Consider the following 27,850-nt stretch of genomic DNA (forward strand, 5'->3'; position numbering starts at 1 on the left):
TAAGAGCTGGCTCTCTACTTCTTGAGTTACACTGCCACTTTCAGTTTTTCTATGATTAATAAGATATTCAGAGTTCAAACAGTGATCCTCAGATCTCAGCATCATGAGTAGTTGGGATTAACAACTTGAAACCCTGCCTAGGTTTCTAGGTGCATAGAAACCTTGGTTTCAAAGGTGCCTAGCCTTTGATTCTAACTTTTAAAATAATGTCAGCACTATTTAAAAACAAAGCAAAACAAAACAAAAACAATTTCAGTCCTTTATTTTCCAGTGTTTTAAGAAGGAAACAGAATCACAGTAGCATTCTAGTAGAAAATAAACCTGATACTTAAATAACAGAGATAGCTGAAATACCTGAAGTAGGCTTGTGTCCTGAGGCATAGGAAAGTTTGAATTTGCTGAATTCAAAGCCATAAAAGCCATTCCAGTGATGTTTCATCAAAGCCAATGTGCTTTGTAAGGAACTTGAAGCTTCTTGTAGGCACATAATTGGTGAGCAGGCACAGGATTTTGTGTCTTGCTGTTTCTCACTGTTGTTTCCTTAGGGTGTTCTTTTTTTAACTCAGATAAACAATGGCAAGGCATACTTTGGCATTCTTCACCCTTCTCCATATCTGATATATGGCAGATGAGGCATAAATTGGCTAAATTTCATGCAGAAAATTGTCTCAAATAAAGTAGAATTGTTTTCTTTTGTTTTTGCTTTCAAGGCTCTCCAAATCTGATTTGAAATGCTGAGAAAACACATCCTCCAATATCTCCATTCAGATCCTGCGAACCCCATTCTACATGCTATAGCACTCCTTCATCTTCACATTTCTCGTGCTTCCCACAGGACTATAAGTATTTATGGAAACGTGATCCCAGACATTTTACTTAAACTTAACCATTTAACAGAGCATCCTTAAATATACAGAAAAAGATCATCAAAAAGGCACTGTCCTTCCATCAAAAACAATTCAGAGTCTATTATTATGAAAATAAATAACAGTAAATATTGGAAAGGGTATTATATAATACTGATATGAATATAAATTAATATATCAAATATGGGACTTTTATATGAAAGTTCTTTAAAAGCTAAAAACAGAATCACTATATGATATTACAATACCACTCTCAGAGTAGTATATATCACAACAATAGAATAGATAATAATATATAATGGAGGAGCCTACTTACCCAGGCTTATTGTGGCATTGCTCAAAATGGTCAAACTATAGAATCATACATGATGCCCATCAATAACTGAACAGCTAAAGAAAATTTTATAAAGCTTCAAAATGCAGTATTATTCAACCTCTAAAAAGTGTGAAATTATATCAGTTTTGGAAAAAAAATAGGCAACTGAAGCTCAGCATTTAAGATTATCATATGTTCTTTCTCATATGTGAAATCTGGATGTCAATAATAACGCAGAATTCATAGAAATTTAGTGACCAATACAGCAAAAAGACAATGAGGTAAGCAGGCCAAAAATAAAAAAAGTTAAATTGTTAAAATTTTAGTAGTACTCTCTAAGAATATATATTATTAAAAGAATCAAACCTATTAAAATAATTCAACATTTATTATACGTATAAATTGGCTTGTTAATTTGATGCCCTTTTGTAAAACTACATATGGATAATAAAATTGGATTTAAAACTTGTTCAAAATAAGGATGGACATGGGACCGGGAGTTTGGCCTAATGGTAGAGTGCTTGGCTAGTGTGCTGAAAGCCCAGGTTTAATTCCTTGATACTACCTACATAGAAAAAAGTTGAAAGTACTATTATGGCTCAATTGGTAGAGCTCTAGCCTTGAGAAAACACAAAGACAGCATTCAGACCCTAAGTTCATGCTCAGGATTTGAAAAAAAAATATGGATATAAGGAATAGTAATATGTGGGAATAAATTTGATCAAAGTACATTACATTCATGAATGGAATTATAGTGAAACCCTTTGCACAATTGATTGGTAATAATATAATAAACACATATATTACTATTTCTAGAACATCAAAGCCAATTAATAAAACTTTATTGACAGGAATATGCTAATGAAAACATGTTTATCCACATCTCATTATCAACCATGATGTAATTTTCCTGTTAAAACTGATATAAGCCATTCAATGTTATGAGTAAATAAGTCAATAGAAAAAACTAGCATATGTATATCTCTCTATATATTAAATTATGTATTGTAAATTAAATTAGGTGGATCTATATATAATATTATAATATCAATACATTAATACAAAATTAATGTATTAACATAATGTTTTATTACATTGATATAACAAAATACTCTTAATATTATGTAATAATATATGATATAGAATATAGAATACAATCACTTATTATCAGTATATGAAGCTTATCATTTCCTAACAAAAAGTATAATAATGAACAATACATTCTTTGGACTCCTGAATATCAAGAGAAGAAAGTAGATTCTGTGAAACATCAAAGTTTAGTCAGTTTGTGGTTTCTGCATGCATCTAAATTCAGTGTAAATAGAAGTCAAATTGAATGGGAAGTTCACACAGGTACATGATTACACTCTAAGTTGTGAAATTAAAACCAGAGGGATCGCATGAATTAGGAGTACTGAGCTTTGATGACACACTGGCTGATTCAGCAAAACATACACAAAGAAACAGCATCCCTCAGGCATATCATGAAAGAACTGTTTCTAGGAAAATATGTGAGAGATTACAGAGAAAGTACAGTGATTTTAGTTTTGATCTACTGCAGATGACTTAAAATGCTTCCTACTGGGCAGCTGAACTTAATATTTCTATTTTTTTTTCACATTTCTCCCTCTCAGTTCTTGTAATAATCCCACCGGCGTTTATCTCCAGAAGTGTGGCCATCCCGGGAGTCTTGAAGGATTTCCTGTGAGTTTTCATGAAAAGAACAGTCATTCCTTCTGCTGAGTTAATCCTCTCATCTCAGCCTTTAAATATGAACAACTTCCCTATGTTTCTATCTTGAAACAAATGACCCAGAAGAGAAATGGCAAGTAGAAAATAGAAAAAAAAGTCATTATACATTTTTCAACTTTGAATGTTACCACAGAAGGCCATTTGAGTGACCATATCTGTAATGTGCAGTCTGATGATTTTAATGTGTATTTTCACTGCTATTTGCTGCATCATCTTTTCATAATAAATGATAAAGTTTACAGTCATAAGTCAGGGGCTGAATACATTTATTTTTGGACAGTGGCACACTTTTCCTCCATTTCACTCAGATTTCCCCTCCCACTCTCAATCAAAAGGCATATCATTCATTTTTCAAACTAGTGTTTATACACTGCTGCCCTTTGTTCACTTTCAGATTCTCTATTTCTTCTGATTATTTTGGACCTATGTATAAAATGGATGAGCAATCATCATCGTCATGCAATTTAAACAATCAGATCAACATGAAATGCTTTTTCATGTACTTTGGTATCTATCCAGTTTTCTACCTTGCTTCTGCACTTCTACATGATTGAGGACTATTTTGTTTGCTTTAATTCATGGAATTTTTATTATTCTTTTTTCCAGAAACTCTCTAGAATTTTGTCATATTCATAAAAACATGATTTTGTTTCACATTTTTATAGATAATGCAACCAATATATCATGCAATTTCATGGTGTTTAAACTTCTATTCAAACATTCCAGACTGTAGAATTTTGAAATGTCATATTTATTGCATTGTGCATCCTGAGATCATTACATCTATATTGTCTCTTACCTTCCAAGTTCTAAAGAGGTACTGGATGTTCAATACAATGCCTTGGAAGATTCTCAACAAATGTACTTATTACTTTACTTACATAACTGTAACCCTTTTGTGCATCACATTTATTCTTTCTTTTTTCCTTTGCCAGTCCTAGGGCTTGAACTTAGGGCCTGGGCACTATCTTTGAGCTTTCTGAGGGCTTGCATTGTACCACTTGAGCCACAGTACCACTTCCAGCTTGAGCCAGTACCAAGGAATCGACCTCAGGGCTTCCTGCATGTTAGGCACTCTATTATTACTGGGCCACACTCCTAGCCCCTGAAAATCATCTTCAAAATAAAAGAAAATTTTAAACAGGAAACGTTCTGAATAACTTGTACTTAGATACTTAGTAAGATTGAGAAAATCATTCTCAAGCTCCTTCCAATATCAGTATTAATGTATCATGCCAAGTCCATGATTTCTTCCAGCCATTGAAAGATGTCTTATGGTTCATCCACTTACTCTGATATCAACCTTTTAGAGGGTATCTTGAACTCAGGTTTATTTTTTCTCACTTTCTTTTAACTTTGTTTTGTATCTATGTGAAATAAGCATTTCCAGCCATCATTTTGACTTGTTATGTCTTCCTTTGAAAACCTCAAGCTCTTCTCTTTATGACTCTGACCGATATTCACCCAATATCAGGATTCTAGCATAGAATCTCAAAAGTCTAGGTGAGTATGCACAGGACAGAACATTAGAAGCACCCCTGCTCTTTACCACTAGATGGAAGTAGTGCACCCTCTCCCTTCCATCTTGCAAGTGGAAATGGCTCTGGACTATTGATAAATACCAACAAAACAAGGGGAAATATCATTATCTATGATTCAAAATATCCTGAGAAGGCCCGCTGATGTTTCTTTTAAGTAGTATATATAATATATGTGAATACATGCAAATTCATGATGTACATACTTCATATGTATTGTATGTAATACACATATGCACACATGCATACACACATACTTCAATACTGTTATGGGAAAAAGAAAAACTCATACATTGATGATGAGAGTGGAAATAAATTTATCCATTGCAATAGAACTATCATGGAACTATTTTGTTATTACGCTATGCCTGAAGAAATCTATCTTCAAATATTATAGACATACATGTAACATGCTATTGAAGCATTATTCACAATAATTTTTGCCGGGGCCAACCGGCAGCAAACCAGGGTTCGCGGATTGGGGTTCCTGAAATAGGGGACAAGGACTAGGAAGAAAAAGAAGAGAGACAGACACACCGGGTCCGGGATGTCCGCAGTCCAGGCAAAGACTGCCAAGACTGCCGCGTTTATTTTCCACTCCCCCTTCTTCCCTCCTCCTGACCCAGGGAACCTCCAGGTGTTACATTCATATGGTAATTCTCAGGTCATTTACATAGAATAGGGCCAGAAAGCAATAAGACAATAAAGCCATTGTCTGATGCAAGTCAAGGTACAGTTTGATTCCACTCTGGCTCCCAACATGTCCCCCGTTTTTTATTTTAAAAGAAACACAAGTGCAATTTTTACTCTTTTCTATACCCCTAATTTATCCTGTCACATTTTCCAAAAATGACTTTGGTCCCTTGGTCCAACGCGGATTTGATGGGCGGAGATTCAACTTCTGTGACTTCTTCAAGCTGACTCAGGGGCGCCGTCTCCTCGCTTGACCAGGGACCTTAAGAAGCCCAGCCTGTTTTATCAAGGGGTTGCAAGGATTAGACACCAGGAACAACAATCTACTCCAAACTAGAGATCATACTTGACATTCAACAACTGCACAAACCATCCTTGGCCACAACAGCGCAGCCTACCTAGCACCCATTTGCAAAGGCTTTTTCTTGATTGTCTGGGGAACTAAATTTCTGCAACCTTAACAATGCTTCAGTTGTCAGATCTAAACAGATTAATAGAGACACAAGCCTCAGATCCACAAACTTTTCCTGAATTTGTGGCTGGTGTCAAAAATAAAAAATAAAAATTTTACTCAATTAGGACTTTAAACTACCCGCTATCACAGAAGATTGACAAGTTCCTGCCCAGTTATGAAAGGCACGGGCATTAGTAAGGCGTGCTTACAAACTATTCTATAACCTCCCGGCTCTGATTAATTTGATTGGCCAAGCACAAGTGACTAAGATCTGACACCATCTCTGCCATCCAAGCAGAGGCTTTCGTGTCCCAGTAGTGTCTCTCCACACAGGGATAAACATGCCATTGGCATTTCACTTTGTTGGTTGCTGTACTTGAACTCGGGGCCTGGGTACTGTCTCTCAGCTCTCCAGCTCAAGGCTAGCACCCTACCACTATGAGTCCCGAGCTTGGTGCTTGAGTGCTTCCCCCCAGCTTTTCAGCTCAGAGCTAGCACTCTGCCACTTCAAGCTCCAAAACAACTCTGTCCTAGCATCCTGCTGGCAGATTAGACACCATAGTCTCACAGGGACTTTGCTTTGCCCGGGCAGGCTCAAAGCTGTGGCTTTCAGATCAATGAGTCCTACAAAAGACCACGTTACTCCCAATTAAAGCAACAAGGTGGTCAACACAGAAATAGTCTCTAAGCATGAGCTTACCTAGAACCTGGTAAAAGCCAAAGTTACATCTGAATAAGGATTGCTGTCCTTCTCCATGGGCTAGCTGGAAGTTGCTATAAGGTAATTTACAAGAGCAAGCTGAAATAGCAATTAAGCAATTACTTTGGTAGTCCTAATTTTCCTTTTTTCTCTTTCTTTAAACATTTAAGACAACTTCACTTTCAAATATTGTTTAGAAACCCATTTCCAATGTTCTTAATAACTTTTACTGATACTGGCTTAAACAATTAACACCTTAGCCTTTATTTGCACTTGAAAAACCTTTAAGGGCACAAAGAACTCCTTCTGCCTTCAGGCCCCCTAAGGCTCAAGGCACTCCTCTTTCCTTTTAGAAAAAAGGGCTCTTTTGCAGTTTAGATTACTGTCTAGAACTCCAACAACAGTTTAAACTCAAATAACAGTTTTTCCCTAATTCAAGAACTATAGACATCAGTGCACCAAAAGTCTAAGTCTGGACTTAGTTTCCTCTCCTTTTTTAAAATACACCCAATAGCATGGAGATAAACCTTTAAACATTCCTTTAAAATACTAATCACATTATCCACATTTTACCATCAGATTTCTAGTGTCAGTTTGCAAGAAAGGACAGGCAAAATTTCTGACGTTAATGAACAATTTTACATTTAAATCTCTAATACATGTTTCCAAACTTTAACTTAAAGTAATAAATCCCAAATTCCCTAACACCTCTGTGCTGAACAGGATACAATGTTTAGAATGTAAAACAGCTGTATGTATTGCAATACCAGATTTTTTAAAATGCAGATTTCAGGATCTTTAGAAAAATACTTTTTACCAGTTTTTCTTTAAAACAATGCAATAATACTTTTAAGACATAGGAAACATTCAAGCATAATAATTTTCTTGAAGTTTAGACTTAGATTTACCCAATTGCCTTTGTTTCAAATGAGCTCAACCATTGTTTTATACAGCATGCTGACAATTTAACCTTGAACATGTTCACTCACTCATTCACACACATTCATACTCAAAGATCATAAAGCGCGCAAAATTAATATCGGCCGTTCGTTTTCCGGAAGTTTGTGTCAAGAGAGTTTTGCCAATTTTACTCTTACAGGTGAGAACCAGGTTCAAAACAAAACTTTTTGCAAGGCAACTTAGCTGGAATTTATTTTTCCAGGGCTTGTCACAACTGCAGACATGGGGGAGCGGCCATGCTAGGCCCAGAAATGTTCAAATAAATAACAAGGATGTGTGCTTGAGTACGCACAGAAAAACCATAAGGATCCATACTTAGAAATGGTACCAATTTTAAAGACAAAACTGGACAAGAAAAAATATGGAACACGAACAAGACAGAGAAACGGAGACTTTTAAATAATCAGACATTGACATATAACAAGAAAATTGGACTCAATCAGATACACTTAACACAAAAAACATGAGCTCAAATGAATGTTTTCACCAAACAGTTATTTTTAGATTTAGACATGTCTTGCTGGTGGGTCTCTCAGGTATGCCTTGTTATCGACAAGAAACTCAGAAGGGGAGGGGGGGTCAAGGCGTCCCTTGACCACCCAGGCCTCTGTTTTAGGCCCACAGTGCACCTTTTCAAACAAACAAACAAAAATAAAATAAAATAATATAAAATAAAATAAAACGCAGACCTACAAGGGGGTCGGCCGACTTCTACTTACCTCTGGAGGCCTTTGCTTTTCACCTGGGCATCTTTTACAAAAAAGGTTATTAAGAAGAGGGCTGGTAAAGACAAAATAATGTCACATATTAAATTGTGTAGAGTCAATAAATATGTTAAAAGGTCCCTACATAATAGTAAAAGGAGGAGAAACACAGCTCATATGAATGTGTGGAACAAGTGGATCAGTAGCAGTCCCGATTGACATGCACAAATAACTCAGGTCCTTCCCACGTCGCAGGATGCACCACTGGAGGGTTGGGGGTGTAGGCCCAGTGAGTCGCTGCTTGGATGGCCACTGTCACTCTCCACGATCCGAACGCAGCGTTCAGGCAGCCAGCGGGCGTCATTTTCTCCTTGTGAAAAAACACATACATGCCCTCGACCCCAGGTTAGAACAGGATCGGGTCCATGCCAAGCACCAGTTAGGGGATCCTTCCATTTTACTAAGGCAAAAGGACACTGCGCTCTTTTTTCCCAGAATCGCTGAGCAGCAGATAAATTATTTGAATCCAAATTCAAAAAATTTAAAACATGATTAAGTATATTCACAGGGGTAGCGGGATATGACTCTCCTTTCTGTATTTTAGCAATTTGATGTTTTAATAATCCATTAGCTCTCTCCACGATGCCTTGACCTTGAGGATTGTAAGGAATGCCTGTAATATGAGTGATATTATAGGAATGGCAGAAGGATTGAAATGCTTGGCTTGCATAGCCAGGGCCATTATCTGTTTTTATTTGCGAGGGAATCCCCATCTCAGCAAAGCATCGAATGCAGTGAGAGATACAATGTTTAGTGGCTTCCCCAGCAAGGGGGGTGGCCAAGATAAAATTAGAATAAGTATCTACAGTAACATGAACATATTTTAATCGGCCAAATGATGGAACATGTGTGACATCCATCTGCCAAATGTGATTAGAAAGCAGTCCTCGTGGATTTATGCCTAAATGGGGGGCTGGTGAAAAAGGGACACAGTTGGAGCAAGTCTTAACTATTTGTCGTGCTGCTTCTCTAGATAATTTAAACTGTCGGCGCAAGGCTCGACTGTTTTGATGATGGATGGCATGTGACTGCTTAGCAAGTTCAACCTGAGTTAAGTAAACTCTGGTGGCGGAGTCAGTAACCGCATTGCCCTCACTTAAAGGGCCAGGAAGATTAGTGTGAGCTCGAACAAAGCCAAAAAAACAAGGGTGGTTGCGAGAACAAAGCAAAGTTTGTACTTGGCGAAATTGGGTCTGAATATTGGAGTTAGTAGTTCCAATAAAGGGAACAGTTTCTATGACTTGAAGAGCACGAATTACATATTGACTGTCTGAATATAAGTTAAAGGGCTCGTCTTGTAACAGGACGAGTGCTTGTAAAACAGCCTCTAATTCCACCTCTTGGGCGGAGGAAAAACCCATAACCCAAGATTGAGTTTTCCCATTAATGGTCAAAGCAGCCGTTCCATTAGAGGATCCATCTGTAAATAACAAAGCAGCAGAAGATAAAGGTGAGGCCTGTACTATGGAAGGAAATAGAAACGTATGACACGCAGCAAATTGGAGAAGTTTGTTAGACGGGTAGTGATGCAAAATTTTCCCCGTATAATTGGCCCAAGCAATGGCCCAAGAATCGCAATGGGCGAATAGCCAATCTTGCTGTTGTAGATTATATGGGACACAGATAAAATGAGGTTCCTGACCTAAATATTTACGGGAATCCACTCGGCACATATGTATCAGATTAGCTACCAATTCGTAGTAGGGGGTCAGCACTTTGCCGGGTGTTGATGGTAGATAAAGCCATAAAAGTGGGCCATCCTGCCACAATGCAGCAGTTGGGGAGTGAGAAGTAGCTAAAATGTAAACTCCCCATGGTTTAGAATAGTCACAATAGGTCACTTGTTGCTGGGAAATTGCCTTTTCTACAATTTGGATGGCCCGCCTGGCGTCAGGATTTAATTCGAGCAAGGATGTAGGGTTGGTATCTCCTTTTAAGAGATCAAAAAGGGGTTTTAACTCTCCTGTGGAGAGCTTTAGATAAGGCCGAAGCCAATTTATATCTCCTAAGAATTGCTGAAAATCATGAAGAGTTCTTAAGTGTGAAGTTTTTAATTGTATTTTTTGGCTTTTAAAATAGTGTGGGCCTAATATATGGCCTAGATATGTAAAAGGGGGGTGTTCCTGAATCTTTTCAGCTGCTATTATAAGGCCAAAGAGGCTCAGATCTTGCTTTAGTTGTCCAAAGGCTTGTCGTACGACGATAGGGTCAGAACAAGCCAACAAGATGTCATCCATATAATGAACAATATAAACAGAAGAAAATTTTTCACGAGTGGAAGAAATGGCTCTAGCTACAAAACTTTGACATAAAGTTGGGCTATTTGCCATGCCCTGTGGGAGCACAAGCCAGTGATATCGCTTCATGGGTTCTTTAAAATTAACAGAGGGGACGCTGAAGGCAAAGCGCTTACAGTCTTGAGGCGCCAGGGATATAGTATAGAAACAATCCTTCAAATCTATAATAATCTTATAAGTATCCTTTGGGATTGCCATGGGTGAAGGCAAGCCAGGCTGTAGGGCCCCCATCAGTTCCATAGTGGCGTTGACTTTTCTCAAATCCTGTAACAGCCTCCATTTACCTGATTTTTTCTTTATAACAAAAATTGGAGAATTCCATGGAGAGTTAGAAGGGGCCACATGTCCCAAGTCCAGCTGTTCCTGTACCAGCTGCTGTACTGCAATGATCTTTTCTAGTGAAAGAGGCCACTGTTCGACCCATACCGGTTGTTCAGAGAGCCAATTTATGGGATCAGCATGAGGGGCAGGACAAACTACAGCCTCCATTAGAGAATACCCTAATCCTTGTCTCGTAGGGTGAGACTGGGGTTGGAGTGGCTCTAGCTCCCCCTGTGCTGCTCGGCCTAGTCCCCTAAAGGGGAGGAGGCCTTGATCAAGTAACTGCTTAGTGACCGCAGCACTAGGACTAAACATATACACTCCCATTTTTTCCATGATATCACGACCCCATAAATTAATTGGCAGATGATCCAAGACAAATGGCTGAAAATGACCAGAGTGCCCTTCCTCATCTCTCCAAACAAGGATCGCACTGCTCTGCTGTGGGTCAGTTGCTTGCCCAACCCCCTGTAGGGAAGTCATAGAGGTTGTCAGGGGCCATTGGGCTCCAGTGTCTAATATTCCTTTAAAGGTCTTTTCTTGTATAAATATAGTCATCTCAGGCCTCTCTTGTTTTATGCTTTGTACCCAATAGATATCAGAAGATCTAAATCCTCTCTGTCCACATGGGGAATTAGCAGTCTCCCCGGGAGGTAAAGGTACAAGTATTAATTGTGCTAATTTTTGACCGGCTGGGAACGATACCACGTGTTTCGGGGCAGAGGCCATAACTTTGATTTCTCCAGTAAAATCCTGGTCAATTTTGCCAGGTGTAATCTGTATCCCTTTAAGGGCTGAGCTACTTCGCCCTAACAGCAATCCAGGCACTCCCGGGGGAAGGGGGCCGAAGACCCCCGTGGGGAGAGCTTGTGTCCCCATCTCTGGGGTCAATACTGAGCAGGTGGAGGAACAGAGGTCCAATCCTGCACTGCCTGGGGTGGCACGGAGGAGGCTGGAGACTGATCTTGGGGGGTTGTTAGAAGATGCACTTGTGGCCGAGAAGAGGGAGGGACTGCCCCATGGTTTTGCGGGGCCAGGGGCTGGCCCCTTCTCCAGTTTCCCAAATACGGGCGGCCATTGCGATTTGTTGCTGACTTGCAATCTTTAGCCCAGTGCTTCCCTTTACCACAGCGTGGACATGTGCCAGGTGATTTTTCTCTCTTTTGCCTGGCCTGGCGTGGGCATTGCGTCATCCAATGTCCTATTTGTCCACAAGAAAAGCAACGCCCTGGGGGTCTAGCATCCCGAGAATGCCGCTGACCTCTATTTTTTAGAAACTCAGTAACAGTCTTTCCTTGAGGAGCGGCGGCTAAAGTAAGGCCTTGTACATGGGAGGGTCCAATATCAGCACATAGTGAAATAAAGTCCGTGATTCCTCCCTTATTCCTATGGGGTCTGATAGCCGCCTGACAGGCGGCGTTGGCATTTTCATAGGCTATGTGTCTAACTATACTCTTCCTTGCATTCTCATCTTGTACTAGGCAGTGTGCAGTCTCCATTAATCAAGACAAAAATTCTAGATAAGGTTCATTCGGTCCCTGTTTAACTTCTACTAGATTTTTTGTACGATTGGAATTGCGTAACTTTTTCCAAGCCTCTCTCGCCGCAGCATTTATTTGTAAATAGGCCTCCTTTGCATAACCCAATTGATCTTTGGTGTTTTTATAGGTTCCCTCTCCTAACAACTGATCAAAAGTGTAAGGCAGGTTCTTAGACCTATTTGTTTCAATTTTAGCCCGACACTGTGCAGTGAACTCTGTCTCCCATAATAAGTACTCTCCTGCACTAAGGCATGCTCTGGCAAGCCGCTTCCAGTCATTTGGGCATGCAATACCAGCACACGCGGCCTCCAGTATTACTTGAGTAAAAGGGGCAGTTGGCCCATATTGGGAGCAGGCACTCTTTAAATCCTGTAATAGTTTAACAGGAATAGGTTGATGGTATACTTGTTCATCATGATCAACTAAACTAGGGAAGCATCGAGACCCTGAAATACCTTCCCTCTCTCTAGCAGCCTGAGTCAGGTTTAATTGCGATGCACTGTGCCTGGTTGTAGTGCCTGTTAAAAGGGACTTGTTGCTAGGGCCTTTAGGCTTGCCTAAAGGTTGAAAAAGGGATTGAGGCCGTAAGGCTGCAGCCGGAGGCGGTGGGTGTGAGGGGTAAGGTTTAGAATCAGACACCATAGTGGCCTGAGGGTCATATTTCTTTCCTACTTCTGGGGGGGCTCTCTGCTCTATCCCCATTTTCGATAGAAGATGTAGCATTTCTTCTAACTTCTTCTCTATCGTAGCCACCCGGCCCTCCATTGACTCATCATAACTTTCCTCCTTGATATTCAAACCTGAATTCTGATACTCAATATCTACTGGTTGTTGTTCCCTTTTCAAGATCTCACTTAGACTCTCTTGGGCTGCGGCATATGGCTCAGCCTCAGGTTTTTCAGAAGGGTCCTTTAACTCATAAAGTTCCCTTAAATCAAGATTAAGTTCAGCATTTTCATGTAGAGGATCTATGCATTCACTTACTAAATTCCATACAGTAGTAGCCTCTACTGGGGTCTTTTCGGGGCCATATACATTATAATAATCTTGAATTCTTTTTCCTATCCGCTGCCAGGCTTTTTGGAATTCCTCCTCTATAGACCTCGGGCATGCCTCCTCGACAAACTGTAGGAAGCTCTGAAGCACCCCTTTTTCCGCCCACGTTCCGTGGGCTTCAAGTAGGCCTGTTAAGATCGGTAGATATAACCTATGGCTATTAACTTGACCCATAATTTTTACTCCTGACTATACTCTCTCTTAAGATCCTCTCTTAATAGTCCTACGATGTGTTACTCACCACAGGGAGGGGTCCTTCACCTTCGTCCCAGATTTTCAGGATCCCTGTTCGGGCGCCAGATGCCGGGGCCAACCGGCAGCAAACCAGGGTTCGCAGATTGGGGTTCCTGAAATAGGGGACAAGGACTAGGAAGAAAAAGAAGAGAGACAGACACACCGGGTCCGGGATGTCCGCAGTCCAGGCAAAGACTGCCAAGACTGCCGCGTTTATTTTCCACTCCCCCTTCTTCCCTCCTCCTGACCCAGGGAACCTCCAGGTGTTACATTCATATGGTAATTCTCAGGTCATTTACATAGAATAGGGCCAGAAAGCAATAAGACAATAAAGCCATCATCTGATGCAAGTCAAGGTACAGTTTGATTCCACTCTGGCTCCCAACAAATTTTAGATGTTCTCTTACACAGAATCAGATTAGGTGTCTATTAACAGGTTAATGGACTAAAGAAACTCTAGAAAAAAGCTTACACAATTAAGTATTTTTTAGCCATATAGAATTTACTTATAACACTTATAATGAGAGTGGATACAACCAGACATAATCAGGGTCAGAAAAATGAGCTAAATTGAAAAAGACAAATGTTTGTTTTGTACTGTGAATCTAGGTCAGGACAAAAGACATCAAAGTACAAAGAATACTATTCAGAAAACATAAATGAGCCAGGAGTAGAAGTAGAAGTAGAAGTAGGTGGGATGGGATAAAAACAAATAAAAATGTTTGAAAATATCATAAGGAACCCAATGTTTTTATACAAATAAAAATATATTAATAGATAAAGCTATGGCAATTTGAAGGTTTAGTATAATAAACTAACATTATATTGTATTTTAGTCTATAGTAATTGAAAAAAGTAAATTTGGTACATGCTGTTATTTACATATTAAATTCAATATCTTATTAAGATTATTATTAAATTATTAGCAGCATAGTAGTAAGAATGCAATTCCATTCTTTAGTTTTTTGTAATGTTTCATCTGTTCTGTCTTTATACGAATCCTTAATATAGGATTTGAAATGCAGTTTTTGTTAGGAATATTCTTGTAATTTCAATAAGCTCTCAATAACAGGTGATTTTAATCACCAGGAAGTATTACTAATGGATAAGCCATAGTATTTCTAATTATACTGGGGAGTAGAGTGAACCACTGAATTAGAGTCAGAGACCAGGGATATTGTTAAAATGCCTCTAAAACAAAGTTACCAGATTCAAATGCTGAAGCATGCTGAAGCTGGAAACATGGCCTGGGCTACATTGCTACATAATGTTTTCATAATAAGTCCCAACTATGCAATTCTTAACTCTTTTCTGTGTAACTGTTGGTAATTCTTGACTCTTATCTACCTTAGAACTAAAGAATTATATAATATTTGACTGTAATACTCTGATATTCAAGTTAATGATGTTTATTTACAAATGTTTTACCAGCATATTCTTATGTCAGAACTATTCAATGGTGGCTCACACATCTAATCCAAGATTCTCAGGGCTCTATAGAGGAGCCAGAAAACCTTGGTACAAAGATAGCCTGGATAAAACATGCCCAGGAGAATCTGTCTCCAAAATACCAAGTGAAATACTTTCAAGGTGTGATGCTGAGTTTCACCTCCTTGTGCTGCAAAAAACATTAAATTCTGTTGTAAATACTTATGCAACCATACATTAAAAAGCAAATAATCTAGTCTTTTTTACTACTCATTCCACACACTTTCAGCAGAAAAATCTAGATGAATTTTAGCAATAGCTGAGTAAGATTTACAAGTGCAGGTTGTCATTTCTCATTCTGGTGTCATTTTAGAATAAATTGAAGGCTTCTAAAACTTAATTTAGTTTGAGTCTCTTCTGATCATATTTAGAGTTTTACAGACAGTCATGTTCAATGCAATTTTATATTACAAGAAATATGCCAGGTTTTTAGTAAGAATCTCCTTCAAATACTCTGATATTCATGAATCTTTATCAGATTTTCTACGATAAGGATTTTAAATAAAACCTTTTACTTAATAAAGCTTTTGATCCCAATAGTAAATCTCCCAATATGAATCTCACATTTTATTTTTTTTTTGCATTTTGAGGAGCACATCTGCTGGAGTAATTAGGTCTAGACTCAGTATGTAATTTAATATTACAGGAAAAGTTCAAACTAGAGATGGCGGAAGATGAATGAGAAGAAAAATGAGTTGATTTTTATGTCATTCTGAAGATGAAAGTCCATCTCTTATGAAATAGATCTAATTCATAAGTAAGTCCTTATAACAATATCTACATCATTGCAGCTAGCACATTTACAGTTTCTGCTATTATTGACATATTATCTGTTGAACAACTTTTATGAAGTAAAATGAAATGAAAAAATTTACAGAAAGGGAAGAAAAATGATGACGATGACATGCATAGATTTTAGTATGGCAACAACTTTTTATTTTATGTTTTATTGTCAGTGTAATGTATAGAGGGGTTACAATGCATTTGCCAGATAGTAGGTGCATTACTTTCTCCACAATGCTACGGATTCTCATATTATTGTCCCCATTTCTTCCCCACCCCCCTCCCAATCATCTTGTTTCCCCTCTTCCTTTTCCAATTCCAAATAAACATATATACAATATACCAGTTAACAAAGTCAGATACAGTAAGAATATGAGATTGACTAAAGAGCAACAAAGGAGAAGAGAAATAACATAGTACATTAAGAGCAAGAATCATACAAGATAAAGCTTTTGTATTCCTCTTTAAGAGGAGTACAGCTTGAACTAAGACAGTTCATTTATTTTTACAATGCTTTTCTTTGTTCTTTGTTCACAGTTATCACAAAATTATTAAATATTACATTAACTGATATTCAAAAAGTTGCAGTTTGTGACTACTCACCGGATTTGTTTTGCCTTAACTCATTAAACACAATTCTTGGGAGACTTAAAACAGCACAGTCATTAAACACATATAAATCAATGTCAAAGAGGAAAGAGACACCTTAATTTATGTTCCATTGTTTCCTGCCATTACCAAAAATGTGAGGCAGTTATTAATTGTAATCAACAGACCACATACCTAAAACGTTATCTATGGGAATGTTACACTTGTATTTCTTTGTGTCATATATTTGACTATTTCCCAGAAATAATTCATGATAACAACATGATTGTGTTTCTAGTTATATATTGCTGTTCACAGAGTAAATAGAAGTTTATTTTGTTTACATTACAATCTGATCTTTACCTTTTGTTATTGTCAATATGTCATGAAGTGTATTGTGAAAGCAACATTTATAGCACATTATATATATGGTTTTTATTATATTAGTGGAAAATATTAAAACATCCCATTTGGTTCACAATCTCTACTTTGAATTTGGTCTTCACGTTCAAACCAATTGAGTGTTTAACTCTATTATGTTTGTGTTTGGAACTGTCAACCTGTATTTAATAAGAAGCTAATATAAGTATAAGACTATAACACAATTAGTTTGAATCTTATGTATAAATATGTGTGTGTTGTAGCTTATTTTTCCCTCGTTTTCCTGGTATTTTTTCCCTTGTGTATAAATGGAAATCCTTTAAATATCTTCTGAGTTGCTGGTTTATTGGCTATAACTACTTTTGCATTTTGTTCATTCCAACTCTTTGTATTTGTCTGAGACCCAGTTACTATCTTTATCCCATTTCTGTACTAAGGTGCTCTATAGTCCCTTGTAGTCAGCCTGCCTTTCAGAGCCCTGGTACGGATATAGGTTTAGATATACATATACATATTCATGATTGGTCAATTATCTCAGTGATATAACCAATTAGAGGCAAATCTGCCAGGCTTGCTTGCTCCCCAGACCATTCTTTGTATTTGACAAGAGACACAGAAACAATGGGCTTCTGTCTGGTAGGGAGGGCAAAGCTTATTGGCCTGTGATTAACTCTCCTTGACCAATTATAATGTGGGTCTTGACAGATACAAAAAACAATACATAGCAAACAAAAGACTGGCTGTAATGGTTGAAGGATAAAAGTGATTGAGTCAAACTCTAGTGGGACAAAAACATGAGAAGGGCAACAATGTCCAACAAGAAATGTACTCACCACCTTACATATATAAGGTAACCCTGTGCATCACTCTGACAATAAAATTAAATTTAAAATAAAAAATGGAACTGAAATTCTAAAAAAAAAAAAAAGTGATGGAATCCTGTCTGTGAGATGATTCCAGCCTCTGCCTAAAGATTTTGTTATTTTGTTCCTTTGTTCATTTTTTTTGTCTTGTTTCTGATCTAATGTTCAGAATTATTAAAAATATTGTTGATTCCTTCCCTGGCTTAGTAATTGGTCCACCATTCCTTATAGATCCAACCCTAAAGTTTTATTTCTGCTTCATGAAGATTTCAGACATGGGGTGTGTGACTGCAGTTTTCTAAAATAAGTCATTTTGACACAATAATGAATCATGAAAACTCAGGAGTATGACCATTTTAAATTAAAATTTTTAACAAAATTACCTTAATAATTATAAAATCAATGCAACTGAATCTTGAAAAAAACTAGAAGAAATGTTTCTTAATATTAAAAGGTATTAAAAGGTCATATTAAAAATCTCAGTACTTGTTTCTCCTTAGTTTATCTGGTTCAAGGGCATGAAACTAGAATTTTGCACTAGTTAACCTTACTTACTCATAGCCAATGAGCTGTCATTGAGCTAGCTATAGTACCGTTAAAGTAGCTTTTGCTTATGGAAATTAAACTTTTCAGGACCTTTGTAACGAGGCTGTCAGATAGGATTACAGATATGAGGTACAATTTTCTTGACCCATTAAAATTTCACATTCACATCATTAGTGCATCAAGTAATATAATTAAAAATGTGATGTAAGAAATTTTATAATTTTATATTCATAAACATAAAGCAACTTAGAGATGCACTTGATATAGTCATGTAAGTTTCTTATCATTTATAATAAATGAACATTTGCATGATATTTTTAAGTGATCTGGATTTTAATATACAGAATTAATATATAAAATAAACAATAGAAAAATCATATTTTAGTATTTTTGAGGGCAGGTAACACAGATTCCTTTTTTAAGTGAATGAAAATATGAGGCTTTGTCATTTATTCTTTAAAAAAAAAACCCTTATCCTCAGAAGCTTCTCTCACAAACGGTGCTAGAAATGCTAACAATTACATATGAAATATACTAAGATACATTAGCATTAATGGAGAGTAACTGATGTGTACCTGCTCATACTGACAACCAGGGAGGAAAAATATTTCTATGAAAATTTTGTAATTTGCTGCAAATAAAATAAATTTAAGAGTAAAAAGCAGTCAAATAAATAGAACAAAAAATTACTATCACAGCCCAGTCACGTTTATTAAAATTGTTTTATGACATCCTAATTTTGCTTTTGAATGGATAAATTGCAGAAAAAAGGAAAAAAAAAGAAAGAAAATGTATGGAATGATATGTCCATCCAGAATGATTTATTCTGGACATGCTGGTGATACCTGACACTGAAAATTATACCTAATAACATGTATACTATTTTCCTTTTTATACCTACCAATAGTAGTTTAATTTATAAATTAGTTGCAGAAAGAGAATAACAGCTACCATAATAAAAGAGAACTTTTACTAAAATAAATTATGTGAAATTTTATGAGATTGTTGCCATTTTTCTCTCAACACATGTTACTATGTTTTCATATTTTATGAGAATTGAAACAATTTGTGGTTTCTTTCTGGGATGATTACAGTACCAGAATCATTGCTTTGGAGCCATTAATAAGTATAATCAGAGTTATTTGAAAATGACTACTATACCACCAAGACAGTCGATTGGATAACAAATGCAACTACTGAGAAAGCAGTGAGTGGGGAACATGAGGAACACAAATAAGCTGAGCATGTGTGATTCATAACTAGTGGAATAGAGAAATAATGCATGATATTCCATCACACTAATCAGAATGACACACTTTTAACCTTATCAGTTATTTCTGGAATTTTCCACTTAATATTTCCAGACAGGTGACTATGAATAACTCAAACAGAAGAGAGAGAAAACATGGGTAAATCAACTGTTACATGTACAAATACTTAATTCTAACCTGTGTTTGTATTAGAAATTGGCTACTTTGTATGTTTGTGTGTGCGTGTGTGTGCGTGAAATTATGATTCAAAGGATACGATGGTGAGTGCTTTTCTTCCTCTAAAAACTTGTTTTCCAAATTTATTTCACTTTAAATCTTAGAGAAGTTTCTGTTACATTTAACAACTATTTATAATCTATCTCAAATAAATCAGGATTAGGAAAAATATCTATTATAAATCCCAAAGAAGTCATGAGAAATTGATTTTAAATTGAGATTTGTCACATCATGGATTTCCTCAGACCCTTGACTATTAGTAAGTATGTTCTTGATATCTTTGTCCTATGGGATCAGTTAAAGAGGTGTATGGGCACCATCTCAAGTCCAAGGAATTTTTGACTTGTTGGCCTCCTCATTTCTGAGGTCATCATGTGGCAGGTAACGTTCTGAATGAATACAGTTGCTAAATTCTCTCAGATCAGTTATTCATTTTGTGTATGTTTTGTGTATATGTGCATATCATGGATATTGTCAATTAAAAATCAATAAGAAGGCCCACTAACATGTTTTTGGTTGTACACTTAGGTCTAAATTTACAAGGTTTTGTAATGTGGTCAATATCAAGATTCCAACTCGATACCAGAGTCTCCATGCCAGTTCATCCTTTTTTTTTTTTTTTTTTTTCTTTTCATGGGGCTTGAACTCTGGGCCTGGATGCAATCCCTGAGTTCTTCAGCTCAAGGCTACCACCCTATCCCTTGAGGCACAGCACCACTTCCTATTTTCTAGTAGTTAATTGGAGATAAGAGTCTCATGGATTTTAGTGCACCCGCTGACTTTGAACTGCAGGATTACAGACGTGAGCCACAGCGCCCAGAATTAGTTTATCCTTTATAGCGCCTCTTTTCCTTCTCAAACTATGTAGGAAAAAATGGCCATATAATAGTGTAAATCACAGAATATTTTGAGTATTTACTGTATCATGGTGCTAATTTTTTACCACCATCAATATCTTCCTACATCTAAGTTTCCACAATCCCTTTTAAAACTAGAGAAATAACAATCTTTTCTTTTACAGAAAAGGAAAGATTCTTTAATGCCTTATTGTCAATGCAGCACAGTACTCTTATGAATAAAGTGAGTACGGTGGCACTGTTTTAATCTGTCTGAATGATAATCAAAACTCCCTGTTGAGTCTCAAAGCTTCTAAAGTACAAACAATTCAGATCCTTCTTTTCTGTGTAGATTATTCCTTGTCCTATGACATAGAAATTTGTTTTGAAAATTTTCCTTTCACAGTTCTGCTGAAGTAGATCTCTTCTAAATAAATAGGTATCATTGCACACACACTATATCAAAAGGCAAGTTTTTATGCTAACATAAACAATAAATCTTCTAGTCTACTTTTAATAACTATATTAAGTAAGTTTACTAGAAGCAGTATTAATTTTCCTACTATTTAGAAATATGTTACTTCATAAATCTACATCAATTTGTGTTTATAGTAATTGTTATCTGTAAGTAATGATGGGAACTAAGCCATGACAAACAGAAGACAACACTTTCTATTCCAAAGGAAAACACCTATGTGGGTAATTCATATGTACTTGAAATAAAATGTGTTTTACAATAGAGTAAACAACATTATTAGAGATTAAGAAAATCATAAAACATATTAACACATCATTTGTGAAATGTATTTACAAAATATTGCTACTTCTAAGGAATACAAAAATCTCTAAATTGCTGCCCCATATAACTATGGACATTTATGTATACATACAAAAATTAAAATAGATTCAGTGTCCGTGTAAATACTTGTCAAGGAAATGCATTAAAATGTAGATTCAGGCTGGGAGTGTGGCCCAGAAGTAGAGTGTTTGCCTAGCAAGCATTGAGCCCTAGGTTCAATTCTTAGGTACCACATACACAGAATAAGCTAGAATTGGCTCTGTGGCTCAAGTGGCAGAACGCTAGCCTTGAGCAAAACATATCCAAGGATAATGCTCAGGGGCTGAGTTCAAGCCTTGGGACTGGCAAAAAATAAAAATAAATAAATAAATAAATAAATAAATAAATAACCAAAATGTAGATTCAGCAACTGGCTATACTTGACTTTTGATGCTTCTGTGCATAACACCACCCCACTTGCAATAATGATCTGTAAATTCTGAATATTAAAGAAAGTATATGTTTAATGCAGTCCCACTTATCCAGCCTTTCTATGATTTGTTGTGATTCTTGGTCCTTATTAAGAAAGTTTCGACCTGTGCCAAGGAGGCCTAGTGTATCTCCTATTCTGTCAGCTTTTACCTCCAGGTCTTTGATCCATTTGGAGTTAATTCTAGTGCAAGGTGACAAAGAAAGATCCAGCTTTAGTTTTCTGCAGGTGCTTAACCAGTTCTGCCAGCACAACTTGTTGAAGAGGCTGTCTTTCTTCCATTCTATTTTTTGGCTCCCTTGTCAAAGATTAGGTGGCCATAGGTCTGTGGTTTAATATCTGGGTCCTCAGTTCTATTCCATTGGTCTTCAGGCCTGTTCCTGTGCCAGTACCAAGCTGTTTTGAGGATTATAGCTCTGTAATAGAGTCTAAAGTTTGGAATTGAAATTCCTCCAGCGCTGTTCTTTCTGCTAAGAAGTGTTTTTGCCATTCGGGGTCTTTTATTATTCCATATGAAATTTTGGATTGCCTCTTCTATTTCTTTAAAGCATGACATTGGGATGTTGATGGGTATTGCATTGAATTTGTAGATAGCTCTTGGGAAGATTGTCATTTTCACGATGTTGATTCTTCCAATCCAGGAGTTCTGCTTTAATTTCCTTTTTTAGGGTTTTAAAGTTTTCATCAAAAAGGTCCTTTACATTCTTAGGTAAGCTAATTCCTAGGTACTTTATTTTCTTTGAGGCTATTGTGAAAGGAGTTTCTTTCCTGATTATTGCCTCGTTCCTGTCACTGTTGGCGTAAAGGAAGGCAGTTGATTTTTGAGGGTTGATTTTATAGCCTGCTACTCTTCCAAAGTTTTGAATCAGCTCAAGGAGCTTGGGCGTAGAGTCTATAGGATTCTTTAAATACAGAATCATGTCATCTGCAAAGAGGGATAGTTTTATTTCCTCTTTCCCTACTTGGATCCCCTTTATGCTTGCTTCTTGCCTTATTGCACTGGCTAGGAAAGAGTGGGAGAAGATCTTCACCAACCAAACAACGGACAAAGGCCTCATATCTAAAATATATCAACAACTCAAAAAATTGAATCACTCCAAAACTAACCTCCAAAGTAACAACCATCCCATTAAAAAATGGGCCAAAGACTTAAAGAGAGTCTTCTCTGAAGAAGAAACAAAAATGGCTATAGACACATGAAGAAATGCTCAACATCTCTGGTCATAAAAGAAATGCAAATCAAAACAACTCTAAGATTCCACCTCACTCCAGTTAGAATGGCCAGGATCAGGAAAACGAATGACAACAGATGCTGGAGGGGATGTGGCCGGGAGGGATCACTACTACACTGTTGGTGGGAGTGCAAACTCGTTCAACCACTATGGAAAGCAGTGTGGCAGTGCCTCAAAAGGCTAAACATAGAATTCCCCTATGACCCAGCAATTCCACTACTTGGCATTTACCCAACCACCCAGAAACAAGGACATACTAAACCCACTAGCACAACCATGTTCATTGCAGCACTATTCACCATAGCAAAGATATGGAACCAACCTAGATGTCCCTCAGTTGATGAGTGGATCAACAAGTTGTGGTATTTGTACACAATGGAATTCTATGCTGCTGTCAGAAAGAATGACATCGCCCCATTTGTTAGGAAATGTAAAGACTTAGAAAAAATCATATTAAGTGAAGTAAGCCAGACTCAAAGGAACTTAGGCTCAATGGTTTCCCTCATTCGTCATAATCAGTAGAAACCTTGGGCTCTACTAGCAGAGATTTGCAATAGAGCAAAATTTTGATACGTAAGGCCATATAATGTGAAGCTAATTGAAAGGACCTACAGGATATTGAAACAAAAGCCATATAATGAATGATTGTTGTCCTTAATGCATTATGTTGTCTCTCATCTCCTTTGCTGTCCCTTGGTTATCTCATATTGGTATAGTATCTCACTTTGTTATCTGATATATTGAATTTATTTGTATTTGGATATTTGAAATTTGATAGGGAAGGGGGGAAACCAAGACGGGTGGGGGGTGTGGGGGGGGAGAGAAATGGGTACCAAGACATGTGAAAGGGTATCAATGTATCTGAATTAATGCACCTTCTATCTGGCAAATATCATGTAACCCTTTTACTAATTACAATAAAAAAAAGAAAGTATATGTTTTTAAGACATATCATTTGTGAACATGTTTATTAATTTAGAAATCTAATGACTTAAGAGAAGATTGTTACATGTAAGAAATCTATAAATTCTATCATTTATGTTATTATCATATTGTCATCCAAACTTAAGCTGGTAATATTTTTTTCTCAGAAAATTTAGACATGGCTTCTATTTTATCTGTAATCTCTTACTGCTAGTCAGCTCATCTAAATTCTAGACTGGAAACATAAAGAAAAGGAAAGTAAGAGCGTATACTTCTCTGCTGAATTAGCTGCAATGAAGGAAACAAATTATTTTTAGTTAGTCCTAACACAATTGTACTGCATTGTCAGGAATGCTAGGAAATGTGTCACTATGATAAAGACTATTATGACTGGAATTTGAACAACAATGTCTTATGATACACTCTGAAAAAATTAACTTTCATATGAAGCAGCATAAATTAACTTATTTTATACTAATACCAGGGTATCATCACAGGACTAGTGGCTGTCCTTGAACTTTTTGCTTAAAACTGGCTTTCCACCATTTGATTCACAGCTCTACCTCTGCCCTTTTGGCAGTTAAAAGTCTGCATGGGTATATTTCCCAGATTGGCTTCAAAACATGACCCTCAGATCTCAGCTTCTTTACTAGCTGGTATTACAGGTGTAGTCCAGCAGTGCTTGTCAGTGATTATTTTTATAGAAAGAATGAAAAAGTAATGTTGAAAATTGTTGGTCTATACTTAAGCCCTCTTGGTCTGAGCAAAAAAACAAAATGAGACTTGCTCTTCTAATAGTGAACAATTATGTAACATAAAAGAGCAGGGCATGAGTGTTAAAATTTCAATATAGCATGTTTGCTTACTCTAAAACTCAAACCTTAGGTAAAATAAAATATATATTTATAAATAGACAACTTCAACACATTCAATTTGATTACATAAAGGCTACAAACATAGATATAAAATTAAAGATATCAGAGCAAAATAGTAGATATATTATCATAAGAACATAAGAAAAAATATGTTTGACATATTTAACTTGTTTTAAATTTTGACATACACTGAAATTTATCATGTGGTGTTAGAATTAACAGAATTAAGAAATCGGCAATCAGGCACATGTAAATAAAATTGCAAGCTGTGTTTCTTATTGTTTTTGAAACAATGCAGGATGGTTAGGCAGCGCTTTAGACATTTATTAGCTAACAGAAAACTTTCCAGAAATTTTCAGGACTAGACTAAAGAACAAGAAAGGGTATCAATGTTTGTGAAGTAATGCACCTTCAATCTGGCAAATATAATGTAAACCTTCTATTAATTACAATAAAAATGTATAGAAAAAACAAGAATACGGGTCTGTCCTTCCTCCGGATATAGAAACAAAAGCCATATAATGAATGATTGTTGTCTTTAATGTACTATGTTATCTCTCATCTCTTTTGCTGTCCTTTGATTTTTCTCATATAGTTACAGTATTTCACCTTGTTATCTGATATATTGTATATATGTTTATTTGGTTATTTGAAATTGGATAGGGAAGGGAGAGAAACAAAATGAGGGGCAGGGTGGGGGGAGGGAAATGAGAACCAAAACATGAGAAAGGGTATCAGTGTTTGTGGAGTAATGCATCTTCTATCTGGTGAAAATAATGTAACCCTTCTATTAATTACAGTCAAAAATATATGGAAAAAAGAAAAAAAAAAGGTCTGTCCTTTGATTTGTTCAATTGGATAGTCTTAGACCATAGAGACTTTTGCAGAGTGAGTGAAAATACAACTCCTTCTTCACTTCCAGAGCACTCACTGTTCTTATACAGAAAATCTTCCCTGGCATAATATGTGATGATTGATACAGCCCACAAGTTACTCTTGGAATAAAACAACTTTAATGAAAAAAAGTATTTGCTTTTCAAACATGAACAGTAAAAACAAATACTAAAAATGTATTCTAATTTCCAAATGTTTATTTCTCTATTTGACACAATTCACTACAGGTAATATATAGCCTTTAAATCCCTCTAGCCAAGACTGTTGGTATGCTTTTTCAGTTAAAAACAATAAGTGTATTTTATTTAACTCACCAAAAATGTGCTCTTATTATGCAGGATCAAGTAAGCAATTAAAACTTCTGCTTATGAAAAACACCAATAATTGCTTTATATTATGTGTTGGGAAAAAAATGACTGTGTTCTATAATGTAATTTTATACTGTAGTATTCTAAATACTTTCATTTAAACAGGATGATTATAAAAATGCTTTGCACAGACAAATATCTCTGAATTTCAAATTATAATAAAGTATATGGGTTCTCTGTGTTGAATTACTTTAGTTCTTTTACTGTAACTAGAATTCTTAAAGAGCATGTATATTTGCATAATGCTGATAATCCATTTTCACATTTTCTTTACTAGCTATACTCTTGTATAGGTAATTGTATGTGCTTACTATCCATGATTACCACTAGATATATCTGTATTTTCTTTCATTAGTCTATGATATCTAACTAGAAAATCAAAATGAAGTTGCAACTCCTTTTCTCAGTGGAGGATATATTAGGAAAATGAGCAGAAAGGAAGGAAGCAGGTCATACTGAATCTTCTATAGGTAAGAACTGTTTATTGAGATATAGCCTCACCACAGGATTGGAGACTGTGCCACCAGGTGGGACAGAAGTTGGGTTTTAATAAGAACTGAGCAATGAGACAAAGGTTAATGGAAAAACCATTAGGTCTAGGAGGTGTGGGGGGGAGGGCTTTTCAGTTGGGCCCACAATGTAATGTTTACAGCCAGGCTTAGTTAGATTGCACTGCCTGTGTCAGTCAGTCTGCACATATCATTGGTGGCTTGCCTGACATCTGTATGCACCTGGGAAAACACAGTGGGGGTCAATTCTTCAGGATACTGTGCTATTTTCCTTTTTTCCAGAGTTTTCTAGATGTCTGATTCAAAATCTTAGTTGGAAAACAGACTAGAATATCATTTCAGTAAATTGTGTTCCAAGAAGAGAAATACATTAAGTATAAAGTTAATTTTTCTTCCTCTGCACCTTTCATATTCCATGCCCATAAGTGGCAGTAAACATATGAGCATGTCCTTTTCAACTATAAAGAATATTCTTAGCGGGGAGCATGGCCTAGTGGTAACTAAAGTGCTTACCTAGCATACACTAAGCCCTGGGTTCGATTCCTCGCTACCACACACAGAGAAAAAGCTGGAGAGGCACTGTGGCTCAAGCAGTAGAGTACTATCCTTGAGAAAGCTCAAGGACAGTGCTCAGGCCCTGAGCTGATGCCCTAGGACTGCCAAAAAAAGAGAGAACACTCTGAGACAACTTACAATAATTTTATATGGCATAGGGGTATCAAAATAAAGCAAAATATTGTGTTGTTTTATATTTATATATATATATATATATATATATATATATATATGCCAGTCCTGGGCTTGAGCTCAGGGCTAGAGCACTGTCCTTGGACTTTCTCAAGGCTACAGCTCTACCACTTGAGCCTCAGCACCACTACCAGCTTTTTTTTCTTATATATATGTGGGACTGAGGAATTGAACCAGGGTCTTCATGCATGCTAGGCAAGCACTCTACCACTAGGCCAAACTCCCAGCCTTGTTTTATATTTTATGACATAATATAATATTGTATTCTAAGATTGCACTTTACTATCATCTAATTATATAATACAATGATATATTATAATATATGGAAATGTAAGACATATATTTTATACAAGTATCAAAATATAACATTGATTCATAGACATATATATGACATGGGTCAGCTAAAATAGTAATAGAAAAATCTGAGGAAAATTTAATTAATAGCGATGCTATTGCTACATTTATGTCACTATGAGGAACAATCTTAGCTATATTAAGGAATCAGGAATGAGTTTTCTCTACCATTTAACCATCTTGAGGGAGGCTCAAAATGTACATCCAGGTCCTTC

The sequence above is a fragment of the Megascapheus bottae genome, chromosome 4 (assembly GCF_031878675.1).
Source record: "Megascapheus bottae isolate mThoBot1 chromosome 4, mThoBot2.hap1, whole genome shotgun sequence".
NCBI classification, from domain to species: domain Eukaryota; kingdom Metazoa; phylum Chordata; class Mammalia; order Rodentia; family Geomyidae; genus Megascapheus; species Megascapheus bottae.